Here is a 14,825-nt window from a genome sequence, read left to right as displayed (position 1 = left end):
GTCCCTTTGGGGGCCCTAGGACGGAGGATCATTGTTTAGATTTGTTTTTCGAGATAATGCAAACTGGAGGTATGATGTGTTTCTAAATTCCCTATGACTTTCCTGGAATCTCGGAGCCTGCTTAAGTGAGTTGGGTATGTTCTCGGCGTTCTAGCATGTGTGGTATAGAATTTGCGCTTGCTCAGCTTATGTATATTGCAGGTGAATTGTGAAGTTTGTGTGTTTAGGCCAGGGAATGTTGTTTTAGTAGGAGTGGGCGTACTCCGCAGTATAAGAGTGAGGAAGTCAGCGAACTTCATGTGAGTGTGGCGCTTTGTGCTAAAAAATTAGCCACGTGGTTGTTGGTGATGTACAGACCCGTCGTGGTCTAAGACTCTGGAGTATATTGACAAGTGTAGGAGACACTTGGGTTTATGTTGTAATTTGTGCGGTTTAATAGGTCAATCAGGCGTGGTTTTCAAGTCGAGTTTGAGTCAAAGTGTGTAAGTGAAACCTTCGATGGAGATTTGGCAAGTTCTAAAATGCACTAGGATGAACCATTGACAAGTCGAGAGTAGGATTTGCGGGTCAAATTCTGCTTGCGTATGCGGGAACTGAGAAGGAGAGAGTAGCGGCCGAGGCTTCAAGTGAAATCTCTGTAAAGTTCTGAAGCGATTGTGTACTCTTCCTGTAGTAAACCGGCAAATTTGGGTTTTTGTTGTTAAAGGTGCTCGCAATATTTTGCATTAGTTTTGTGTAGATCCAGTGTAAGGAGGACAAGCCGCAAGACTTTGTCAGCCGCAGTGTGCGTGAGTGTGACGTCAGTGAAGCCGAGAGGGGTCGCGCATGGATTGGCAGCCATCCATGAGAGGCAATTGGTTGAGAAAAGTGGGTGAAGAGTGTTCTGGGAATTAAAGTCACTTCCTGATTAGATTCGAAGCAAAATAAAAGACACAAAAATGAAGTTTTTCAAGGCTTTAAAGTGTGCCTTGAGGGAAGATACATTTATTGCAGCGAATGTAGGGGAGTCTACACCACCTGAGGGTACTCCAGCTTATATCATAATGGAGGAGAAGGGAGTCGCGCCATGTCTGTGGATAAAGCAGTGGTGCAAACTGACAGAGAAGGAGGGATGTTTAACGTTTCCGGAGTATGGAACGTTTAATACAAGAATTTTGGAGAATTTGCGGATGATGTTAAGTGTGCAAAAACCGCCTTCGAGGCCAGCTCAGTATGAGGCATTAGCAATCTGGGATTTAATGGCCATACGACAGAGACAGCAGAAATTTGAGAGGAGAATGAAAAGAGCAGAAAAGACTTTAGCTGAAGCTAGATGGGATAACGAGACTAGGATGTGGAGAAGGGGAATAGTTGATGGACTTAAAATGTTTCCTGCAATAACTCAAGAAGACGAGATGCAGGGAAAGAAAGCCACTTGTAAGACAGACAAGGGCTCTAATAAAACGAAGGAGACACAGAGGTCTTGGGTAGATGAAGAGTTTCTTAATTAGTTGTTACATGATCGCCCGCCACCATATGCCATAAATGACAATACGCAGAGCACTAGTGTGGGTCCTGAAGATCCAGCACAGAATAAGGGAATTACAAATACAGTGCAGACAAGTGATACAGTTTTGATACAGAATGGTGTCAGTGTACCCACTGCGCCAGACACGCAGATACAGTTGCAACCTCCCACGATTCAGAGGGTCTATCCAGATATCCCAGTACTAGAAACAACTACGAGTCTGATGGTGCCGCCTGATCCAGTATACATTAGATAAAAATTAGTGCAGATTGAGCCAACTCCACAATTGCTGCCCCAGCCGCAGCAACAGGTTGTTCTGAGTTATACTTCTGTTGTAGGATCACAGTCAGTAGCTACAGCACCCATGATAAATCAAGCTATGGGAGTTAATGCTCCACAGGGTTTGGGACTTGGACAGTCACCAGCTGCTATATCATTGCCAATTACTGTTGGTCCACCAGTACCGCTGTATGCGCAAGATAAGCCTGGTGTATGTGATCAGGGAGTAATGACCCAGGAGGAGATAAGAGGAGGGTCTACCGGAAGCCTGCAGGGAATGACACAGGGAAGTCAGTCAGCTGAAAGGTCTAGATCCTTGTTAGACTTTAGTCTGATTGGGGTTCCTTTGGAGACAATGAGACAAGCAGGGTTAAGTACGCTAACCCCACAGATAATGAGTACAAATACGACACAGACACCGATGGTGCAGCCTGGAAATATTTCATTGCAAGGCTTAACAGCACAACAACTGAACGAGTGGTTAGACAAGCTCAACACTTCGCAGACTACTACAGTGTCCGTGGAGAAGTCAGAAAGAGATGGGTACCTGAATTTTGTGAGACTGGGTGTGGAAGCTGCAGAGCTAGTAGACGGGACAATGGGAGTGAACAGATTAAAGTCGTACACGGAAGCAGAGCTGAGGTACTTATGCCCTAAGATAACCAGGGTAGTGAGCAAGGTGCATCAGAGGTTGGCAGACCTGGCAGATAAATACGGCATAGACATAGAAAGTACAAAACATCTGAAGAGGAGCTACAGGTTAGATTTTGAGCCTAAAGACTTCGAACACATGAGATCTACTGGGATGAAAGCACATCTCAAGGAGATACTGCAGAGTGCTCAGATTTGGGGAGCATTAGAAAAATGGGAAGGCAGATGGGAAAAGAAGAGAGATAAAGAGAAAGGTGATGGTCAGGAGCCAAAGCAGGATAAAACCACACCGGACGCGGGGACAATAAAGATGTTACCAATGAGAGAAACAGCTGGAGGAGTTTTAGTCCATGTACCGTGGTCTAGAGGTGACATCCTATAATTCACAAATGATTATGCCAGGTTGAGAGAGAAGCCGATAGAGTGGTATCAGCAGACAGACAGGTTTGTGAAACTTGCGAAATGTCTCTGGGAAGACTTGAATACCCTGTTTGAGATTATAGTTCCACCCGACTTATGGCTTGAGTGCAAGAGAGGTGTGGACTGGCCGACAGAGGAGCCAACCACGGACAAGGGTACTGGAGCACCATCACAAGAGGTGATGAAATATTATCATAAAGTGATTGCGTTTCTGAAGCAGAAAGTGTCGCCGAAGGTTACAGATTGGCAGAAAATTGATCGAACCTCACAGGAGGCCAAAGAGTTGATCCATGCTTACTATGAGAGTTTGTTAAAGGCATTCAAACACTATAGTGGCACTGAGGTCATAGAACCGAAAGACATGAATCACCTTGTGTTCAGATTTGTTGAAGGGCTGAGACCAGAGATTAGTCAGATGATTCAGAATCATTTGATCTGTTGGCAAGCGAAGCCGATTGATGAGGTGTTGCAGTATGCAAAATACTGTAGTGTTGAGATTGAATTGAAGTAGAGAAAGTTGAAGGAGAAGGTGATGGTGATGCAAATTAAGGCAGCGCAAGCAGGGATGCAGGGAAATGGAATCCAGCAGGTGGTACAGCAGCAACCGCAGGGAAATTGAATGTTTCAGGCATAGCCAAGAGGACGAGGTCGTAGAGGTTTTGTGAACAGGGGTCCGGATATTAATATCATTGTGGTTCAAAATGATGTGCAGGGGATGAAAAAGGTGTCGCCATGTCACGCGTGCGCGGGCGTGGGGCACTGGAAGCGGGAATGTCCAATGGTGGTGCAGGTTGGTGCTGTTCAACAAAGCAATGATGTCGGTACATTTCAAAATGTGAGGGGTCCAAAAGTGAGAGGACAAAATCAGAACTTCCATAATAACATGGTTCAGATGCAGGGGTTACAGCCCATGCAGCAGATACAAATGGCGCGTGTTCAACCAGCACAGGTGCAACAAGTACAACAGCAGATTCCCATGGTACCTAGACAGCAAATGCAGATACCATTAGCTCCAATGGGACAGCAACAGGTGATGCTTCCTCAACAGGTCACAGGTCAAACAATGAGTCAAAATAAGACAGTACAACCGTTCCCATTGCGTGGTGAGGATGGAATAAATGATGAATGGTCGGATGATTGTTCAGACAGAGAGGAGTGCAGGCTTGCAGCGTCCCTAGAAGTAGATCAAAGGGGTCCCTATGTGGAGGGAAAGGTGATGGGACATAAGGTTTCATTCCTGGTTGACACAGGGGCTACACGCTCTACAGTCAGAAGTGCAGAAGTTCCGAAGTTGCCACTTTCGGGGCATACTATAAGGGTGGGAGGAGTAGCAAATCAGTTCCTGACAAACCCAATTACAGATCCAGTCCAAATTGAGATTGGTAACTTCCAGGGATTACATAAATTTGTAGTCTGTGACTCGAGTCCCCTATCCCTACTGGGAAGAGACTTACTGTGCAAAACGAGGTGTTCAATTACCTGTTCCAACGACGGGATTGATGTGCAGACAAACAGTGATGATGAAGGGGACGATGTCCACATCTCTGAGATAGAGACGGAAATGGTAAACGAGGAATACCCTTTGATAACCTAGGGACAGATGTAGGAAGCCTTTTGCGCCTCGCAAACAGCGAAAAACGCAGTTTGCGAGGCGCAAAAGGCCTTACGTGATGCAGAGTCACATTTTGCGAGTCGGTACCGACTCGCAAAATGTGATTCCGACTCGCAAATAGGAAGGGGTGTTCCCTTCCTATTTGCGACCGCATCTCGATGTAGAGTTGCTTTGTGACCGCGAAAGCGGTCGCAAACCAACTCGCAGTTACCATCCACTTGAAGGGGATGGTAACTCATTCGCAAAAGGGAAGGGGTCCCCATGGGACCCCTTCCCCTTTGTGAATGCCACAAAAAATATTTTTCAGAGCAGGCAGTGGTCCTAGGGACCACTGCCTACTCTGAAAAAAACGAAACTAAATGGTTTCGGTATTTTTTCTTATTGCAGCTCGTTTTCCTTTAAGGAAAACGGGCTGCAAAACGAAAAAAAAAAACTGCTTTATTTAAAGGCAGTCTCAGACATGGTGGTCTGCTGTCTCCAGCAGGCCACCATCCCTGTGAGTGCCTCGAATCTCTATGGGGTCGCAAACTGCAACCCACCTCATAAATAATCATGAGGTGGGTCTTTGCGACCCCATAGCGAGACGCAGAAGGTGTCTGAGACACCTTTCTGCATCTCGTATTGCGAGTTGCAATTTGCGAGTGGCTATGACTCGCAAATTGCAAGTCGCAATTTCTTACTTACCTACATCTGGCCCCTTATTCCCAATGCTCACAGTGAACGACTTACCAGCTGACTTGCAGGGAACAGTGACAGAAAAGGTATGGGACCTGACAGGAAAAGAAGTGGGGTTAATAAAAGCAGTGGAACCAGTCAAAGTAGAGGTAGAGCCAAATGCGGTGTTTCCCCAGGTACCGCAGTACCACATGGCACAAGATGTCCTTATACAAGTGACGCAGATAATTGCAGACTTCGTAAAACAAGGGGTTCTGAAAGAAGTATTCAGCAGCCCATGTAATTCACCAATAATGGGTCTGATAAAGCCTTGTGGGAAAGTTCGAATTGTTCAAGACCGGAGGAAAATAAATGAGATTGTGGTAAAATGTTGCCCCGTAGTGCCAAATCCAGCAGTGATTATGTTTCAGGTTCCGTGTGATGCAGAGTGGTTCACAGTTGTGGACCTGTCTCAAGCATTCTTTTCAGTGCCTCTTCATGAGGACAAACAATTTCTTTTCAGTTTCAAATTCCTGGACAAGGTCTACAGTTGGTGCAGAATTCCTCAAGGGTTTTCTGAGTCACCTTCCATCTTCAATCAGATACTGAAGAAGGATTTGGAGTCACTAGAATTGCCTTTCGGTTTGACTCTAGTGCAGTACATTGATGATTTGTTAATTGCGTCCAAAACAAAAGATGACTGCAGGTACGACACAATTGAATTGTTAAATCATTTGGGAAAGAATGGACATAAAGTGTCCCCAAAGAAGCTGCAATACTGTCAGAAAGAAAAGTGAAGTACTTAGGTCACTTGATTGAAAAGGGGTATAGGAGAATATTCAAAGAGAGAGTGATAGCCATACTGCATATGAATCCCCCGACAACAAAGAGAAATGTCAGAATGTTTCTGGGAATTGTGGGCTACTGTCGTCAGTGGATCCCCAACTTCTCGATTATCTCTAAACCTTTAGTGAGGTTGACAGTTAAGGAAGTTCTGGATGGCCCGGGTGCTATAACCATGCCCAAGACAGAGATGAAGGCGTTCATGGAACTGAGGGAAAGTATGTGCAGGGCACCAGCTTTAGGTATGCCTGATTACACAAAGCCATTTGTATTGTTTTGTCATGAACGTGATGCTTGTTCTTTGTCTGTCCTGACACAGGTCCATGGAGGTGCAAACCGGCCAGTAGCATATTTTTCAGCTACTTTGGACCCAGTTGCAGCAGCCTTACCAGGTTGTTTGCGTGCAGTTGCAGCAGTTGGTCAAAGCCTCACTCAGTGTGAAGGTATAGTGATGGGACATCCCTTAACAGTAATGGTCCCTCACTCAGTTGAAATCCTGTTGACCCGAACCAAGACGCAGCACATGACGAATGCACGCCTTACAAGATACGAGACAATTATACTGGGTTCACCTAATGTTTCCCTTAAACGATGTACTGTATTGAACCCGGCAACTTTGCTTCCTATTGAAAATGTGAACATTGATGATGCTGAGGAAGTCGAACATGATTATCTTGAGGTAACAGATCTGTGCACCAAACCAAGATCTGACATTAAAGATACTCAATTAGAGGAAAATGATTACATTATGTTTGTTGATGGTCCATGCTTGAGAGACTCAGTAGGAGTACTGAGAGCCGGGTTTGCCGTGTGTACAATCACCTGTATTTTAGAAGCTTCCTGGCTCGAAAGAGTGTACTCTGCACAAGTGGCAGAATTAATTGCTCTTACTAGGGCATGCCACGCAGCTGAAAACTTGAAGGTTACTATCTACACTGACAGCAGATACGGATTTGGAATTGTACATGATTTTGGCCAACTTTGGTCACAGAGGGGTTTCATGACCTCTTCCGGTTCTCCAGTGAAGAATGGCGAGAAAATTAAAGATTTGTTGCACGCGATTCAGTTACCTCTTGAAATTGCCGTGGTGAAATGCAATGCCCATGTTAAATCATAAGACTTCGTGTCAATGGGAAATGGATATGCAGATCAAGCCGCAAGGTTTTGTGCATTGAACTGTATATCGTTTCGAGATCAGTGGGAATTGTTACCTGAAATGGAAAATGAAACATGCGCAGAATATGCATTGAGAATAGTTGATACTTTAGACAAGTTAAAATCCTTGCAGGGACGTGCCAGCAGAGAGAAAAAACGCTCCTGGCAGAGAATGCAATGTGTACAGAGCTCTGATGACTTGGTGGTCTCAGAGGAAGGGAAAATGGTTTTGCCAAATAGTCTTTTGTCACAGTTTGCCAGGTTTTACTATGGTAAAGCACATGTTGAGAGAGACGCAATGATCAGGTTGTTCAAAATTGATTGCTTCAATCCGAAATTCAGACAAGCTGCAGAAGTTAACTGTCACAGGTGCATCATCTGTCAGCAGATGAATGCGGGGAAAGGGACCATGGTGACTTTGAGCTACATAGGGAGAGCTGGAGGTCCGTTTAGCAGGATGCAGATGGATTTTATTGAGATGCCTGTGTGTGGAGGCTTGAGGTATGTGTTGGTGAATGTGTGTGTTTTCAGTCACTGGATTGAAGCTTAACCTACACGTAGAAATGACAGCCTCACAGTAGCGAAACTGTTGCTTAGGGAACTAATACCACATTTCGGGTTTCCGATCTCTTTAGAATCAGATAGAGGCAGACACTTCGACAATGAGGTGATTAAGCTCTTCTGTGCCGCATTGAATATTGAACAGAAGTTGCATTGTAGCTATCGCCCTGAAGCATCAGGACTAGTGGAACAAATGAATGGTACCCTAAAGTCGAGAATGGCAAAGATGTGCGCAGCTACCAATTTGAAATGGCCAGATGCATTGCCCTTAGTACTGATGTCAATGAGAAACACACCGACAAGAAAACAGGACTGTCTCCTCACGAAATTCTAATGGGTTGAGCTATGAGATTGCCCGCAGTGCCTGCAAATGCTCTTGTAAATATCACGGATGATATGGTGTTGGACTACTGCAAGGGTCTGGCTGACGTGGTCCGCTCTTTCTCTCACCAGGTGGAGGCCACTACACTGCCACCGATAAATGATCCAGCTCACACCCTGAAGGCCGGTGACTGGGTTGTTGTCAAGAAACACGTGAGGAAGTCGTGTATGGAGCCACGTTGGAAGGGGCCATATCAAGTAATACTGACAACTACCACAGCTGTAAAATGTGCAGGTATTCCGAATTGGATACATGCCAGTCACACAAAGAAGGTGACGTGTCCAACTAATGAGGAACTTGAATTGTCCAAAACAACAGCTGCAGAGTAGGAAGTCTCAGGGCCGGAGAGAAATCAAAGGGGAACTCAGACTGAAGGAGAGCCTGCTGAGGACGGCTTAGTCCCTCAAACAGTAAACGAGTTCCAGAGAGGTGACAGTGAGCCTATCTCTGCCGAGGCAGCAGGGGAACCGAGACAATGAGAGGTTCTCCCAGAAATAGACAGATACAGGTTTGAAGTTGAGCCCATAACAGACCCTGAAGATGAAGGAGGTGAGGCAGAGGGAGGTCGAGGTGTTCTGACTCCTCCTGAGCCGATTGCAGGTCCATCAAGAGAAAACACCATAGCACAAGAGGAGGGTGCTGTTCAACGTCCTGAAAGGCCAAGGAGAAGGAAAACACTTAAAGGAGATAACTGGCCGGAGACACAAGCTGCAGGGGAAAGAGTGATCCCTAGTGACACAATAGAGGAAGAAGTTGATACAACCAGAAAAGAAGATCTCAGTGAAGGAGAGCTGCAGGGTGATCGCAGACTGAAAAGAAAAAGAGTTGCAAACAGGAGGTACGCAGGTCTAGAATGGGCGTATGCAACATCTGCTGAATGGCAACAAGAATTCTTGGCGTTTTGTTTTGATAGAGAGGTTCCAGGTCAATACTACAGCACCTGAATCCAACATTAGAAAGAGACTGTGCTAAAATCGAAATTGAATAAAGCTGAAAAGCTGAGAAAAGAGACTGATAAATTACCAGATGTGACACTGAAAACCTGAATTGACTTTGAAAAACTGATTATGACAAACTGCTAAAACCTGATTTGACAAACGGGTCCTGGAGTGAGTGAAACGCTGTAAATACTTGCTGAGAAAGAGAGAGACTTTGCATTGAAAAAAAAAAAAAAGAGTTTCATATCGTCCTCAAGTTGATTGTTTGCTTTGTATTAATCTACCTTCTGATTCTATACAGATCATGAGTTACACTAGGGATAATAGTAGTAAGGGTAGGACTCGTGCATGTTTAGCTGTTGGTGTGGGAATTATGGGTGCAATAATAATTATAAGTGTGATTATGGGAATGCCATTGGTGGATAAGAAAGTAACTAACAATGCTTCAACTCCTGAAACTGCTACACTAACACTGTGGGGAAAGTTTGAGCGGGATACTAAATACTTGCATGAGGGTTCTAATTCAAAGGGGGAACTGTCTACTAATGTCTTCAATCACTTGCTGAATGAGTATGTTGACACAATGGATTCGAGAAATTGCTACGGGTGCACAAAGATTCCTTCATCAGTACAAGAAGGGGTTACTTATCATAGTCTGCCATTAACCTACGGGATAAGCCGGGGTTTGCTATTAACAAGATTTTATAATCAAGAACATGTGCAATACTTTTACTCTAACTTAGATGTAGTGTTTTCTTTTGTGCCCGTGATTGAGTTTCTAAATAAATTAGCTAAAGAAAACAGCATAAAATTAGTTAGAGGATTCTTTGAGCAGACACTGACATTTGGAACAGCATATGTGCACCGCAATAATCTAACCTGCTTACTAACACCTGTAGAGAAAAGCTTCTTAGATCACATGGATGATAGACGCAAAGCATTAAAAGAAAGGTTAGAAAAGGGATTAGAAAAACGCACATTTGCAAATGATTATGCTTACACCGCAATGAAGACACAAGGCAAATTAGCTATAGACGCACTGCATGTAGGTAGACTCTGCATATATAGGCCATAATCTGAGCTTGATACTTTGTTTGTGGGAACGAGTGAGTGCAGACATGTGTTTTTGTTTCAGAGTAAGTGGACGTTCATGTTAAATGGACAGGATCCAGTGATCCCTGGGATCTATTTTATATGTGGACTTAATGCTTATTACCTTCTTCCTAAAGGATGGTATGGGACATGTTATTTGGGAATAGTTTTCCCAAAGATCTACCAGATTGATAACTTAAAACAAATTCCTAAAATGTCTGAATTACATCATGCTAGACAAAAGAGAGAGACAGTGGCTGCTGTTGTTGGTGACATATTTGGAGCCATAATTCCTTCAGTAGGGGTTATCTTAAACTCCATAAAGATTCGAATGTTGTCTACTATTGTGGATAACATGCTGACAAACTTCACAGGGGCTATACTCCTAATGGATACTGAACTTGCTGCGGAGAGGGCTATGACTCTTCAAAACCGGCTTGCTTTAGACATTCTTTTAGCAAAGAGTGGCAGAGTCTGTAAGATGCTTAATGAGCCATTGTTGTGCGTTCATACCTGATAACAGCAAAAAGATTAGAGGTATGCTTACTAACTTAACAAGAGACAGTACAGATTTGAATGAGCTGAAAGAACCTGGAGTGTGGGAAAGGGTTGGGAAAGGAATTACCAAAGTAGGGAACTGGTTTAGTAGTATTTGGAATGGGGTATTTGCAAACATAATAGGGGGTATGCTGATTGTTTTAATTTACCTATTGGGACTGTGGTTATCATGCAAAATTAATAAAAGAATTAAAAGAGATTTGGCAAAACGTAATAAAAGAAAAGAAGAAAAGGAAAAAGAAAAAATGTTCAAAGAAATTTGGGAAAGATCCCATAGAAAAGAAGAAATTGAGATACACAATTTAAAGAAATTGAGAGGTTGTAAAGGGAAAGGTTTTGTGTGATGACAAGTGTCATCAGAGGAGGGACTGAGAGAGCGTAGCTTATGTAATCAATATTAACATGAAATGTTTATGAACTAATGTATAATAATGCCGCATAGAAAATGTACTAATGTATTTTGCAAAATCGCGTGCTTGAAATGTGCCCACGGGGAGTGGCCGCCAATATATACGGGAACTAATAAAAATGACTAATAATGGTGAAATATTAGATTAAGATATAGTTTTACACTAATTATTAAAGGTTATATGCTAATGTTTTGCTAATAAATCACTAGGCCTTAGTTAGCATGAGCGAGGCCTAGCTGCCTGGCTCTCATATTAAATGTGTTTTTCTAACGTGCAGTGTGCTGACTTGTTGAAGGACATGAACTCTTGTTTTTCCAAAGCTCGAAGCTGAATGTAACTGTACTAGATCCGTTCTCATGAAATTTGACTTGCTTGTAGAAACATTTTAGGCGAATGCAACAGTGTAGATTAATACCTGTTAAGATCGCCTGAACCGGTACAGACAATGGAGCCACTGACTAAAAGATTTGCAAAGGACCACGAGAGGATGAAATCATACCGGACATTCTACCCCCTGAAGACGTCAATCATAAGGACCAATAAACTACGTGAGAACTGTTATGAGGTGACAAAATTTATGAGATAATTGAAACTCTATTGGATGGAGATAGTGGGGTGCAACCCCTTTAGCCAATTAGATTTTAGGGGACTGGACATCGAAAAAGGGATAAAACCCCTTGACACACGGAAATGAGTTAGTTAGGGAAATGCTGATGCGATTTGCTATGATCCAGACACTTTGTCACTCTGCACAGAGACTTTGCTGTTTGCTTCTTGGAGCCAACTTTGCTCTTATATTGCCCGTTTATACTTTACTTATAAGGGAAGTACCCCTTTGCCCTTCCTGCCCGAGTTGAGTTCTTGACTGATGGCGAATCAACTGATGTCCTGAAGACGAAGACAGAATCTGTGTGCTGGCCCAATACGGAGGGTACCTATATGACAATGATGTTGTGATTGTCTGTTTGCTTTTCCTTTCTAGGTACCAACTGCTACGTTTGACAGAGACCATAGTGAAAGGTTTTTCCAAATTGATGTTACTAAATTGTTTTGCATGAAGTCCAACATTCCAATGCTAATTCGAGGTTAGTTAAGGGGTTCACTAAACAGAAGCAAATAGACAAATTACTGAATCTATACTTTGTTGACCAATGCGTTAACGTTACTCTGCCGAGATTGATTTATGTTGACGCCGTGTTATGTTCTAATATTCGTGGTTCTTACTTTGATGAAGTCTTATCAGAGTTGCCATATTGTGACTATGCTATTGTGCTTTTTGGTCTTGAGATTAATAAACTTGCTAGTAGAATTGTAATCAATAGGGAATAAATATCACAAAACGTGGTGGTGTCCTAAGTCTTATTAAATGTCTTTGACTAAAGTGAATTGCCTTGTTATAATAAATATTGATGACGTTATTGACATATTGATTGACATGTTGATTAGCTATCTCGTCCTAAGGTGTCTTCAATCAGGGTCAAAAGATTCATTGGCCTAAAACGAGTCCCCGAGTGTATAAATTAGTCATAAAGGGACGCATTAGCAAGGTCTCCAATTCTCTTACAATTGGAGTCCTGCCAGGGCTAGAATGAGGGTCCAGTATGAGCTGGTGGGAAATCTGGATTTGCCGATAATCGGCGTTTGCGGGGGTATGGGAGTAGACAGACCCTTACATTTCTGTACCCTATCCCAGACATCCACCGTGACTCGCAGGATGGAGGAGATATAGGGGGTCATTCTGACCCTGGCGGCCGGTGACCGCCAGGGTCACCAACCACGGGAGCACCGCCAACAGGCTGGCGGTGCTCCCGAGGGCATTCTGACCGCGGCGGTTCAGCCGCGGTCAGAAAGGGTAAACCGGCGGTCTCCCGCCGGTTTACCGCTGCCCCAGTGAATCCTCCATGGCGGCGGAGCGCGCTCCGCCGCCATGAGGATTCAGACACCCCCTACCGCCATCCTGTTCATGGCGGGAAACCCGCCATGAACAGGATGGCGGTAGGGGGTGCCGCGGGGCCCCTGGGGGCCCCTGCAGTGCCCATGCCAATGGCATGGGCACTGCAGGGGCCCCCGTAAGAGGGCCCCAAAAAGTATTTCAGTGTCTGCTTTGCAGACACTGAAATACGCGACGGGTGCAACTGCACCCGTCGCACCCCTGCAACTACGCCGGCTCAATTCTGAGCCGGCGTCCTCGTTGCAGGGGCATTTCCTCTGGGCCGGCGGGCGCTCTTTTGGAGAGCGCCCGCCGGCCCAGAGGAAATGTTTGAATGGCCGCCGCGGTCTTTTGACCGCGGTGCCATCATTTGGCGGCGGTACCTTGGCGGACGGCCTCCGCCGTCCGCCAAGGTTAAAATCACCCCCATAGACTCCTGGGGGCGGTGTGCCTGAGGGAGCGAGGGGATCCTCCAAATATTTGTTCCACTACTGCCTGGTCAATAAAGCACCAGTGCTCGCCCTGGACCATTCCACCAAGTAACATAGTTGGGTGGCCTGGTAGTAACTAACCAAAATGGGGGATTCCCAATCCTCCCTTCGACTGCGGCAGGTAAGCTTGCACCTGTACCATTCTTGCCTTTTTCCCAGTCCAGATGAACTTCTACATCAGTCTCTGTATGGTGTCAAGTACTCCGGGCGGGGGCTGAAATGGCGAAGTTTGCATAGTGAACAACACTTTGGCTAGAAGCGTCATCTTTGTAGCCGCCACTCGGCCCAGCCAACAGAGCTCATAGCCTTTGCACCTGGCCAAGGTTCCTCGTGCTTCATTCAGCAGGGAGGCATATTTGCCTTCAGCCACAGCTGCTGGAGTGGAACGCATTTGTAGACAAAGGTATTGCACTGCTTGCTTGGCCCATGTGAAGGGCAGGCTTCAGTGCTTTCGCCCTTGTCTCCAGTACAGTCAAATTGAAAATAGAACATTTAGACAGGTTGGCCTTGAGCCCAGCCGCACTTCCAAAGGTGCTCAGTTACTCAACACTGCTAAGAATGTGCCACTTGGGTGCGACAAATAGAGCAGAACATTATCTGCATATAATGCTATTTTGTGGTCTCTGCCTCCCATCGGAATAACACTAATGTTCTGATTTCGGTGTATGTGCTCAGCGAATGGTTCCATATAAAGGGCAAACATTAATGGCGACAGTGGGCAGCCCTGTCTGGTCCCCCTAGTGATAGGGAAGGAAGCTGATAGGCCGCCATTAACACTCACTGTAGCCTGAGGGGAGGTATAGTTACAGTGTACCCATTCGCAAAATCTCGGGCCCAATTGTAGCGGGGGAGGAACACGAATAGAAAGTCTCAGTGGACCCAATCGAAGGCCTTCTCTGCGTCAATGGAGAGTAATAGCAATGGGGTGTGGGCCCGTTGCACCTTGTCTAAGAGGTGACAAAGCCTCTTAGTGTTGTTGGCACAGGTTCTCTCCAGAATAAACCCGGTTTGGTCTGGATCTATCAACCCTTGCATGTAGGGGCTCAACCTGTTTGCCAGGACACTAGTGAAAAGTTTAGCATCTACATTTAGCAGCGTAATACGCCAATAGGATGAGCAGAGGGCTGGGTCCCGCCAGGCTTCGGAATAACCGTGATCGTTCCCAATTGCATCAAGGGAGTAAGTGTTCCCTGAGTGGCAACATCATTAAAGTGCCATGCCAACACAGGATCTAGGAGGTCCCCAAACATTTTATAAAATTCTGCTCCAAACCTATCCTGCACCAGTTCCTTCACCGAGGAGAGTCGTTGTATAGCTAGCGAATCTTCAGTAGGGGTGATAT

The sequence above is a fragment of the Pleurodeles waltl genome, chromosome 1_2, assembly GCF_031143425.1.
Source record: "Pleurodeles waltl isolate 20211129_DDA chromosome 1_2, aPleWal1.hap1.20221129, whole genome shotgun sequence".
Classification (NCBI taxonomy): Eukaryota; Metazoa; Chordata; class Amphibia; order Caudata; family Salamandridae; genus Pleurodeles; species Pleurodeles waltl.
The sequence above is the reverse complement of the archived record's forward strand: the minus strand, read 5'-3'. Positions refer to the sequence as shown.